At 36.8% G+C, this 12,138-nt stretch overlaps 1 protein-coding gene across 2 annotated transcripts in view; it reads left to right on the plus strand.

The window, feature by feature from the left end:
- The window catches only part of LOC129751090 (protein wech-like), a 52,890-nt gene that overhangs the window by 32,644 nt on the left and 8,108 nt on the right, over window positions 1-12,138 (plus strand). The window lies entirely within an intron of this gene.

The raw sequence follows: 12,138 nt of genomic DNA on the forward strand, positions 1-12,138 counted from the left end.
AGTAGATATTCGGCCGTTTTTTCAGCCTATTCGGCCGAATACTTAGCTCAACTATTCGGTGAGCCGAATATTCGGCTTAACGGTTTTTCGGCGGTTTTCGGGGCCGAATATTTGGCCGACCGAATATTCGGTATATCTCTATATACTCAGAATTCATTAGTCCATGTGTTTTTCGAGCTAAAATAGCTATTGACAGTTAGGCCTAAAACTTACCATCATTCAGTTTTTTTTTAGAAAAAATGATCCTATGTAAGATAGAAAAGAAGAAATATAAATCCCGCCACAAGGCGGGGTTTGGAAAACGATATTCATTATTGGTACCGGAAAAGTACTGAAATTACGTTATAAAGCCTGCCTATGTAAGGAGAGTTTTCGAAAAAAATGCATTACATACTTTGTTTTGTGAATAACTTTTGAATGCATGGCTGGAAATTGATAAGATTTTCAGTGAAGCTAGTAATGTAACATGTACGTGTATAAAATTTGGTGGCAATCTGACCAGTGATTTTTGAGATTGCGTCCAATGCTGAAGTTTATTGATAATTTTTTTTGGGAAGAATTGAGAAAAATCCAGAAAAGTTCCTGTGGGAGACCCAAAAACAGCTGAAAAACAACTATTCGACCACATTGTAAATCATTTAAAAAGTCCTAGTCCTAGAGGATCCAATAGTGAACTAAAATTTGAATAAAAGTAAAGATGGTTGATTTCATTAAGCGAGAGGAATGGGAGAGGTTTTTTCAAGCTTAATCCGAAAATATGAATAGAGGAAGTAATTAAAAAATAAAATTTTCCTGGTTCGTCTAGCTGACTCTAGATATTTGAAAAATTTCGTAATGGACTGCAAAACGAACTCTTTAGCTGTCCCCTGGCAGGATTCCAACCAGAAACTTTTCGTTGACAAGTCTTGCCTGTGACCGTTTTCTCTGAAAAGCGCTTCAATAGGTACCACAAAGTTTAATCTCTGTTTAAGTTAGATCTGGAATCGTGTCATTACGCAAAAACTATCCACTACCTGATAAAAAGTCAAATATATTGTTTTTGTGCCGAAGGAGGACAATCGGGTAAATTTGTAATAACTTCAACCAAATTCCAAATTTTGAGTTCTTTGAAGGTGAAGCTTCAGGAAACAGAATTTGATCGAAAATAGGCTTGATTTGAAAAAAGAAAGGGTCATAGTATGCCAAAAATTTAAATTTCTTCATTGGACGCTAAAACAAAATCCATTTGACAGAACATCACAAAAATTTGCACGTAACCAAGGAATATCTAAATAAGGTAGTGTCGAGAGCCATATTGGATTTTTTTTGTGGCGTCACAAAAACGATTGTATTGAAAATTTATGTGAGGATGGTAGGAATTTCAAAGAAAAACACGTTTTAAAACTAAATCGAATTCCAATTTCATTTCTATTTTTTTGTAGGGCCTCTCTTTGATTATGTAATGGAGTTTTTTGGTCCTTTGAAGATTGCATCATGATTTTTTCTTAATCTATTAATGAATGCAATGTCGCCTTGAAGCTAAAACGTACAAAAATGAAGAAAATATCAACTTCAAAAAATCTAGCTAGTAGATATTGAGTGTTCAACTGATTGACATGATTTTAATCCAACCGGTTTACCATATACAATTCTTATGTAGAACAATTAACATTAATTCATGATTGTTAACTCAGTTTACTAAAATGCCAATAAGAGATTCTGTTTTTGTATAAAAAATTGTGTTTTGATCACTTTATTGAAATGAGGAGCTTAAAATGCACTGACTTGAAGATTTTCATGGAAGACTTGCAACTAATTTACAAGTTTTGCAAATTTTGGTGGTGAAAATCCACCTTTTTTTAGAACTTCGATGATCTATTTTATAGAAGAATTATTTGAAAATGAAACTTTTTTTGTACCCATCTTGAAGAGCAAGAATCCTTCTACAATAGCATGTTTTCAAAGTGGAAAATTTCCTGCAGATTCTTCGAATTATCATCGAAAAAGAAAATTTTCCTAGTAAAATAACAGATTTTTCGTGATTGTGACGTCTCAGTCTGTACCAATACTAGAGCAGGGCTGTCTTGGCACTACCTTCTTTAAATATTCCTTGGCACGTAACCAGGTAGCTTCGCTGAAAATTTCATCAATTAACATCCATGGATTCAAAAGTTATTCACAAAACAAAGTGTTGTTTTTTTTCAAATACAGTGTGAACTTTTTAGCTAAAAAATGGGTTTCTGATGTTAAGGTGACTTATGGTTACAAAGTATAAAAAAAGAGTTTAAAGTTAGACTGCTAGTTGAAGTCCTACGCTTTTGAATAGCCTATTGGTAAATTGATTATCTACCCCAATGGGGAATTTGACTGCAATTCAAATTTCTTACCATTACGCAATTCAAAAAACATCTTTTTTTGTTAAAAAATTAACACGGAGTGGAAAATTTTGAAAATTTAAATGCATTCCGACTAGCAAAAGTTTTTATTTTTTAGACATTTGAGCGTTTTCGTGTGTTTTATAACGGTTTTTCGCCGCTTGGGGGAATCACCGCGATCGACCCCCCATAGGATCGCGCATGACATAGAAAACAACTATAAAACAACTATAAAACAACTAAAAAAGACGTTTTTCTGCAAACTTGCTCTTAGCAAGTTTGTACAAATTCGAACTCTGAAGAATTTGTTTGTAAATAATGGAGGCGTTTGTAGCCAAAGGGATACAATTGCAAAAATCATCAAATTTGGGTTTATAATGCCAAATGATTTTCCATGTCTCAATCACATCTGATGTAAATGTCAGATTTTTAGAATTTTATTTTCGTAATTTTTTGGCCGATATATTTTCTGATTTATTACACTTGTGATGAACAAATTAACGAAATGTGACCTAAAGAGAAATCTCTACATCTAAGACTTGAAAACTGAGAAAATAAAAAGAAATACGGCCAAAAAACAGTTAATCTAACTTTGATCATTCGACCAGTTTTATTTTTGTTGAAGTTGAAGCCTCCCTGAATGAAAAATCAAGTATTCTTGAATAAAGCATCAACCTTTAACTAAAAAAATTTACAATATTTTTCGCTCTGTGAAAAAGCTGCTTTGGTGTGATTTTTAAGGCCTTTAACATGTCATTTGAAAAAAATACTTATTTTTTACAAATTCATTTCCCTGTGACTAGACAAAACTAGGTTCTTACATAAAAGCTTATTTTTATCATGAACATTAGGATTCCCACCGATGTAATTTGCGAAAACCGTAATCCGAAATTTCACTATGTATAGAAAAATTGATAAATCTAAAATAGATGGAAAAACTATAAAACTGGGACTTATCATTGAACGGCAATAATTTTTGGAAATTAACAGCCAAGCATATTGGAAATTTTTACACATTTTTCTAGTGAATTTCAAGACGATGGAACATCTTTTATGTTATAAGACAACTGTTATCGACAAGGGGACATAACCGCAACATAATATTTTTGAGCACTTTATTTTACAGGCAAGACATTTTCTTACTGTCGTAAAAATGTTTTGATAAAAGGATACTTCGGTACAACCTAATGGAGCCTAGTTTTGATGGTTCTTTTATCTGAATATGCTTTTTCTTCAATTTCCTTGGCTTCCCTTCAATGTTTTGTTAAATTCTAGTTTCGACGTATTGCTTCGCCTGTTTCAATTCAACGTGAGGCGAAGCACCCGGCTTCGATCTGCCCTTTTGTAACGTCTACAATTCAAAGAAGACATGAACGGAAGGTGAAAAAAAAACACATTTCAGCAGATTGTCCTGTGGTGGTATATCCACCTAAATAGAACCCCAGCCAGCAGTACCTGCGTGACGAATTCTCCTTGTGTCCTGACTGTAATGGTTGATTCCAGCTGGTGGCACAGATATTGATAAAAACAAGCAAGACGACTTTACATGGGGAACAATGTAGCTGCAGGGGTTTTGGAGTTTTAAAATTTTTGGAAATTGTGCTAGGGGCATTTTTCAAAAGATCGCGAGCAAATCAGTTTTTTTCAACAAGTATACTGTTAAGTTTTTTTTAGATGTCTAAATTTGAGCAATGTTGTCAATGTCAATATAACTCATATGTACTTTTATCTTACCAATTCAGACAAACTTTGGATCTCAAAAGTCTTGAGCTGGATGAGATCAATATATTTCCGAAACAGCAAACAATGAAAACTTGTAAACTTTTAATTTAGGGACAGGAAAATTTTATAAAACCCAAAATTATTGAAAAACTGATTTAATGTTTTACATTAAAAAAAAAATTCTAAGCAATTTCAAAATAAAATCCTGTGCTTAAATTCACACCACGGGAGGGGCCGCCGAATTCCACACATCCACATTCAGCAATGAAGGTCGACGGAAAAGGAAGGTTCGAAGAGTTTAAGGTTTCGTCTATTTTATTAGTCGAAAATCTGCCGGATTGGGGAACCTTTAAAGTGATGTAGGTATTAGGTTTATTGTTTTTTTTTGTGTTCGTCTTCTCTATTATGCTGTATTTCATTTCAAAATTAGAAGTGTGTATCCATCCAGGCTTTCGTATGCTGGAAAAAGCAAGCTGGTTGCACATTAGGTACAATTTCAGTAACAGGAAGAGGATGTTTGACAACGCTGCCGTATAGAGACAGTGATGCTGATGCTGGCTGGTGTTTGTTGGGGTGCATTTGATGAATCTTTCTACTTACCAACTGGGATGCACCGTGGGATGGAAGAGCAGAATGAAATGTACCGATTGCCGGTTTTTTTTGCTTCGTTACTACTGCATCTTCGCCCTCATCTGTAGAATCTTTTCAGTCAGTCTTGGTGTGTAACTGCGCATTTCTAATTCAATGCAGACTGGTAGAATTTGCTTTTGTTTTCCAAGAGCGGATGCTGTAAATTTTACGGATTATTGATCAGCCTTTGTGAACTGGTATCGTTTACTGAAACATGTGGTGTGGAGTCTCTGTTCATTTTACAGAGATTTCTGGATCTGGAATTAAAAAGAAACAGAAAATGTAAATTTTAATATAGATAAAATAGATTATTTAAAAGGTAGAGGTAAGTGTTCCTAATATTGTAAGTGTTACTAATTTTGCCATACCATATGATTTCAACTAGTTGTGACCCATTTTCCATTTTTCACAACAAGTAGAAATATTTTAATGTAAATATAGGGTGTCTCATTATGTCCAAGCTAGATTTAAAATGAACAGTATGAACACAATTTTGAAGCAAATAGTCTTTTTGACAGTGAATTAATATACAATTAGATTTCAGTCAATAATTGGACAGCGATCGAATTTTTGATCGAAAACTGCTCAATAGTACCAGCATAGACTGATTTGCGACGATTTTGATCACTTTTTCAGTCTTTTGTAGAGTTTTCGATAAAATCTGCATCTGCAGTCATAAAGCTTGCTTCAGATAGAATTAGAACAAAAACAATTGCCTATATTTTTTTTGATTGAATTCAAGATCTTTTTTTTTATAGAAATGTAGTATGTTTTCATACTTTAAGAAAAAATACGGATGAAGTTAATCGTCACGGTTTTGATGAAATTCTCGATTTTTTCTTGTAACACAGCTCATTAGGTGGAGCACACCTTCTTCGTGCATTGTTTTAGCTGTCTTATCCCAACAGGTCTTCATCTGATTGATGTCTTTGACAACCTTTCACTTTGCCTTGAGTCTTCTCATCATGATTCCCCAGTATTTCTCAAAAGGGCGGAAGTGAGGGCAGTTGGGTTGGCTAAGGTTTTTCGGAACAAACTGGGCCCCTTTCTCTGCATATCATTCTTGAACAACTTTGCTGTAATAACAGCTTGCCAAATCTGGCCAAAACATTATGGGATGGTCGTGGGATCGAATGAACCGCAAAATTCGTTTTTGGAGACACTCTTTTGGTATAGTTCCAACGTTATTGTCTTATTAGTAACGAAAACCTTCTTTTTTTGCCACAGCTGCATTTGCCCTCCCAAATAATAAATTTTCGTGCCAATTTGTCGGCAAAATCAATTTTAAATTTGGCTAGAATATCCCCTCGAGTCGTTCCCAAGTAAATTTTTTTACCTGGGATTTGCACGAAGTCAGCCTTGACATAGGTTTCATCGTCCATCCGTCGAACGTTGTCAGCACCTGGTCGCATAGCTTCCGAGCACGGATTTTGGTTACGCTATTCTGTTTTATGGTCCGATTTGGCTGTTAGCTAGCTCGATACGAGTTGATTCCTTCCCAGAGTCGAATTCTGCTCACGGTACTATGGGCAGCACCGAATTTTCTGGCCAAATCACGGGGTGCCAGATCGGAATTTCTTTGATCGTCTTCAGAATCTTACCACGCAATTTCCGATCGACAGTTCCACTTCGACGATTGGCTTGAGGCTTTCGAATCGTCATCATTTTTTCCTTATACCGTTTGATAACGCGCCATACGGTATTTCTGAGTATTTTCAGCTGTTTAGTTAGCCTCGATGCAGACCACAATGGATTTTACAAATAACTGTGCACAATTTTTTTCCTTCTTTCGGCTTCCATGTAGATTGTTTACAAAGTACAATCGATTTGCGAATTTCAAAAATACATACGTGAAGCTCAGAAAACATTAAATCGCATAAGAAATGATAAATTAAATCGTAAACAACGTTACAGCGAACGAAGAAAGATTGTGAAAATTGTTACTTAAGTCAGTTTAACACGTTCGTTGCCACGCTCATTTTGGTAGTCTTACTAGCCGGGCTCAAAGAAATTCTCGAAGCGGTTAAGAAAAGAGAGAGAATCTAAGATTTGGAACGTGTGGCTAAACTGAGTGGCTAGCTCGAGTAGGAGAACGTCACACATTTTTGATGTGACGGGGCCTCCCAGGAAATACAGCCGTCACACGAATATGGGTCCCATGGCGACGACGCGACGTGTTAATTCGGATATGATCAAAAGTCCCCAACGTTTGCAGATTCAGAGGACGATTTTGCTCGATTTCTCTCCCGTGAAAACAGTCTTGTTGTTCTCTCTGCGACCTGCAGTGCAACTAGATTGCTAAAAATCAGATGGAGTATTTGGAAGAATTATCCAATAAGAGAGACATCACATATTTTCGCTGGGAACGGTTTGCATACGTTGAGAGCGAAAACTTGCGCTCTCTTGCGTTCTTTAAGTATGTACGAATAAGGTGTCGAAATCGTCCAATTTGTAGAAGAACTTATCGCTTATGCCAAAAAGTAGAAAAAATATGTATGTATGATATGATCATTAACAATAACATAACAAAATACACTGAACTCATTAATCGCTCTTTTTAAGCTGGAATATTCCTAGATTTGTTCAAAGTTGCGAAGGTAATACCTGTCTACAAATCAGGTTCTAAACATTTAGTGAACAACTACAGACCAATTTCTTTGTTAAACTCGCTATCAAAACCGTTTGAAAAGATACTTTTTGAATAAATTCAAGAATTTTGCGAAAATAATCGAATAATAAATAAAAACCAATTTGGCTTTGTTCCTAAATCTAATACCCTATCTGCCTCTCTAAAGTAAGCTCGATTTGCTCTCCGGCAGACGACATACTCATCATCGGTGACTTCAATCTACCTGGTTTGAAGTGGTGCTCCTCCCAAAGCGGCTTTTTATTTCCGGATCCTGCTCGTTCTTCATTCTCGGCATCCTCCAACATCTTCCTAGACTCCTTGAGTACCGCGACTCTTCGACAGATCAACAAAATTGAAAACGAAAACGGCCGTATGCTTGATCTCTGCTTCGTGAACGAAGGGATCAAGAATCCGGCGATTGAATCTGCTCCTGCTCCTCTTGTTAAAACTGTCCCGCATCATCCAGTCTTAGTGATTTCACTCGATATCACTAAAATACACGGCTCAGAAGAGAAAATCGCTTCCTTCTATCACGATTTTAAGAACGTTGACTTCGAAGCTTTATCCCTCGTCCTGCAACCCGTGGATTGGGAGGCTGAGCTCGATTTCTCTAATCCCAATGCAGCTGCGGCGACGTTTGCGAACATCCTGAATTATATCATCGATCGTCATGTGCCGAAACGCAGCACGGCTACCAATCTACGGACCCCCTGGATTACTGGAAGTCTTCGGAGACTTAAGACGGCCAAGCAGCGCGCACTACGCAACTACAACAAGCATAAGTCCCTCTATACTAAGAACATATATCGCAAATTGAATTCTGCCTATAAGAAAGCCAGTAAGCGTTACTACCAGAATTATATTAATCGGTTACAACAGAATTTCAAAAGCAGTCCGAAATATTTTTGGAAGCACGTGAAAAATCAGCGAAGAGAATCAGGGCTTCCGTCTCACATGTTCCTCCCCGAAATTTGTGATCTATTTGCCGAGAAGTTCTCTAGCATTTTTACAACTGGATCCATTTCTCCTGAGCAACTGGCTAGAGCTGTGAGAAATATATTGCCTATAGGTTCTTCGTTTAACGGTATCATAATCGACGATGCATCCATATCGAAAGCGACAGCTAAGCTGAAAAACTCTTCATCTATAGGCCCGGATGGTATACCTGCTACTTTTTTGAAGCGTTTTATGCCACTTTTGCTGTTTCCTATTCGGCTTATTTTCCAATCATCGCTGGATGTTGGAATCTTTCCCTCACTGTGGAAGGAAGCCTACATGTTTCCTGTTCACAAGAAGGGTGACAAGAGAGATGTTAACAACTACCGCGGAATTTCAGCTCTATGCGCGATAGCCAAATTGTTTGAATTGGTTATCTTGGATCCCATTAATTTGTTCTTCAAGCACCAACTTTCCAATGATCAACACGGGTTTATGCCTAAACGATCCACGACTACTAACTTTTTTTTTTTTTTTTTTTAAATTCTCACCTTCACATCTTTTGTGCAAGACAGCTTTGCTAGGAAAACTCAAACTGACGCCATATATACTGACCTTTCTGCTGCATTCGACGAGGTGAACCACGATATCGCTATCGCACAGCTGGAACGTCTGGATTTATGTGGATCCCTTCTGCACTGGTTCCACAGTTACTTAACAGGTCGAAAGTTATCCGTTCGTATTGGTGACGCTTTTTCAAATTATTTTCTTGCCTGCTCCGGTGTGCCTCAAGGAAGTCATTTAGGACCACTAATTTTCGTGATATATTTTAATGACGTACTCTCGCTCCTTGACTGCAAAAAACTTGCATATGCCGACGACCTGAAACTCTTTCACACCATAAACAGCCAAGAGGACACTAATTTCCTGCAGCAGCAGTTCAATGTGTTTGCTCAGTGGTGTGACATGAATTGTCTGCCCCTGAATCGCAGTAAATGCCCGGTCGTATCATTCTCACGTAAGCGACACCCTCTTATTGCGGAGTACGTTCTCGGAGACGGAATCATTTCTCGGGAGGACCACATCAGCGATCTGGGCGTTATTCTCGATCAACGCTTGGACTTTAAGACTCACACAAAACTACATCGTCGACAAAGCATCCAGAAACCTTGGATTCTTATTTCGCATGGCCAAAGACTTCAAAGACGTGTACTGCCTGAAAAGTCTTTACTGCTGTATAGTTCGTTCCATCCTCGAGTATGCTTCAGCTGTTTGGTGCCCTTTCTACCAGAATGGGGCTGAACGAATCGAATAGACCTAGATACGCTTCAAGCCCGCAGAAACGCTACGCGCGCTCTAGTTGTTGCAGATCTCTTAACGTCCAGAGTTGACTGTCCCGTTTTGCTGGAGGCCATTCCTCTCAGCATGCGCCCCCGAGGATTGAGAAACCAGCTTTTGCAGCTCTATGTTCCTATTCGTCTCAACAACTATGGAGCGAACAGCGCATTTATCGGCATATTGAAAACGTTCAATCGCTTTTCTGAGCATTTCGACTTCGATGTTTCGAGGAACGTGTTCCGGAGAAAAATTTTAACTGTTTCAAGAACTGTATAAACCTGTGTTAATTTTTATGTTAATTTTTATCTTGTATTGTAATTACTATTAAGTTATCATTAGGATCTACATATGATCCGTTGATTTTACTCTAATAAACAACAAATTTTATCTGCAGTTGCAAACCTCATGAATGACATAACAACGAATCTTGATGATAAGAAAAATGTAACTTGTTTATTCATACATCTCAGTAAAGCATTTGACTGTGTACATCATCAAATCCTATTGAAAAAATTGAACGAAATGGGCTTTGAATCGATCTCACTATCGTTAACTCAATCAGTTTACCTAGGGTCCAACTCTAGTTCACCGAGAATAATGTTCCTCAAGGTTCCGTTCTCGGGCCACTTTTGTTCAATATTTATATAAACGATATCTTTCAATTATCTTTAAATGGAAAGCTTCAAATTTATGCAGACGACGCAACGTTGCTCTATGTCACTGAAAATTTCAATGATTTGAGTGCTCAAATAAAACATGATATCGAAGTTCTCCTCCAATATTTTTACATAAACCATTTATCCATGAATCTACAGAAAACTAAATTAATGATCTTTTCACTGAGAGGTCACTCTCGAACACTAACGTTATCAATAAATGACACTCAGATTGAACAGGTGTCACAAATGAAATACCTCGGACTCTGTATCGATGAAAACTTAAAACGGTCACATAAGTCAGATTTGTAAAAAAATAGCACCTTACATATTTGTTTTACGAAGAGTACGTCAAACTAGAAATAAATCATCAGCATGGAAAATGTGATGAACGCTAACATTTTTCTATAAAATATCAAAGAATCTTTTAAAGTCAAACATCGAACTTGTTCACATTAATAACATCAACATTAACTTAGCACTCCATGAGCAGTTGACAACAGTCTTCAGACTAATCCAACTGCCAAGAAAACCGTTAATAAATAAATAAAAAAAATCTATGATTTTTATGAAACGTATAACAAAGTTGTTGAGAATTATGTCTACACCCAAAAATCCAATGCCTATTAAGCAAATCTCTGTGCCGAAAATGCGCCGAAAAGTGTACTGTACCAAAGATTACAAGATTGGAAAAGCACTACTGGCATAAAGACTCGAGCTCCCAAGCAAAATGATGCACGACCACTACATTCAAGCAAAACAAGAAAAACATTTTATTGGTTTTTTATCCTATTGGATAATCAAAAAAATATAGTGAGAATCGAACTCACTGCAACATCTCGCCTCGGCTTGCCAATCCGATATCTTACCCAGTGTACCATCTGAGTCGGTTATCAAACGAAAGTTTATTGTCATAGTCTTTCTGCCACCGGTTGGAATCAAAGAATTTTTTCTAATGTCGGTTTAGATAAACACACAGTGCTCGGTACATCATTTGATAATATCCTTGCTGCATCCTTTTTGTCTTGTGATAGGATATGGAATATGTTTTATTTGGTTTCTTCAGATATATGCAATGCGGTTGCGCTGGGAGGACAATGATAGATTAGAAAGCTTGTGAATGCCGGTTCGACATAACATCTCATAGGGGAAAAGTTCATATAACGCCCCATGTTGCTAATACGCGCCACTCTTGTTTTGAAGAATCTGAAACATTTTAAGCCTGCAAAATATTACCAATTTGTTTTAAATGCTGTGATTGGTCATGGCAAGTATGAATTTTTCCTCAAAATGCCCCTGTATCGTGATAATTTCACAGTTTAGGTTTTTCTTCATTTTGATCTAAATTTTAAAACACTTTTAATAAGGTGTCACCAAGCAGAGAAAAACGAATAAGACAATATTTTCTGACACATCGATAGAGGAGAGTCTAAATTTTGATTTTATGCTAAAAAATCATACTGAACTCGCTAAGGTATGCTTTTCATGGGTATGTTCTATCACGGCCCATGCGCTCTTTATAACGCGCCAATCGTAGTAGGCTGAAAATAGCATTAATTTTTCAAAAAGGCCAATTTTCATTGAAAATGAACAAAAAGTCTAAAACCATATTTTGAGCGTTAATTCAGCCCAAAAAATCTATTTTTCATTTTTTGTTTAATTTCTATTAGTCCATTTTGATTTTCTTTTCAGTCAAAGTGTCTGTAAGTATTGGTGTGTTTTCGGTCTTCGGCTGCTCTCGGGTGTGTTCGGCTGCTAGGCGCGTATTGAATACACAGCGGCGCGTATTCGCAACACAGTTTTGTTCTGTGGCTTTGAATATGGTTTTTAAAAATCAAGTTTTTGAAGAAACTATAGCAATTTGAGTAATAAA

The sequence above is a fragment of the Uranotaenia lowii genome, chromosome 3 (genome assembly GCF_029784155.1).
Source record: "Uranotaenia lowii strain MFRU-FL chromosome 3, ASM2978415v1, whole genome shotgun sequence".
Taxonomy (NCBI): Eukaryota; Metazoa; Arthropoda; class Insecta; order Diptera; family Culicidae; genus Uranotaenia; species Uranotaenia lowii.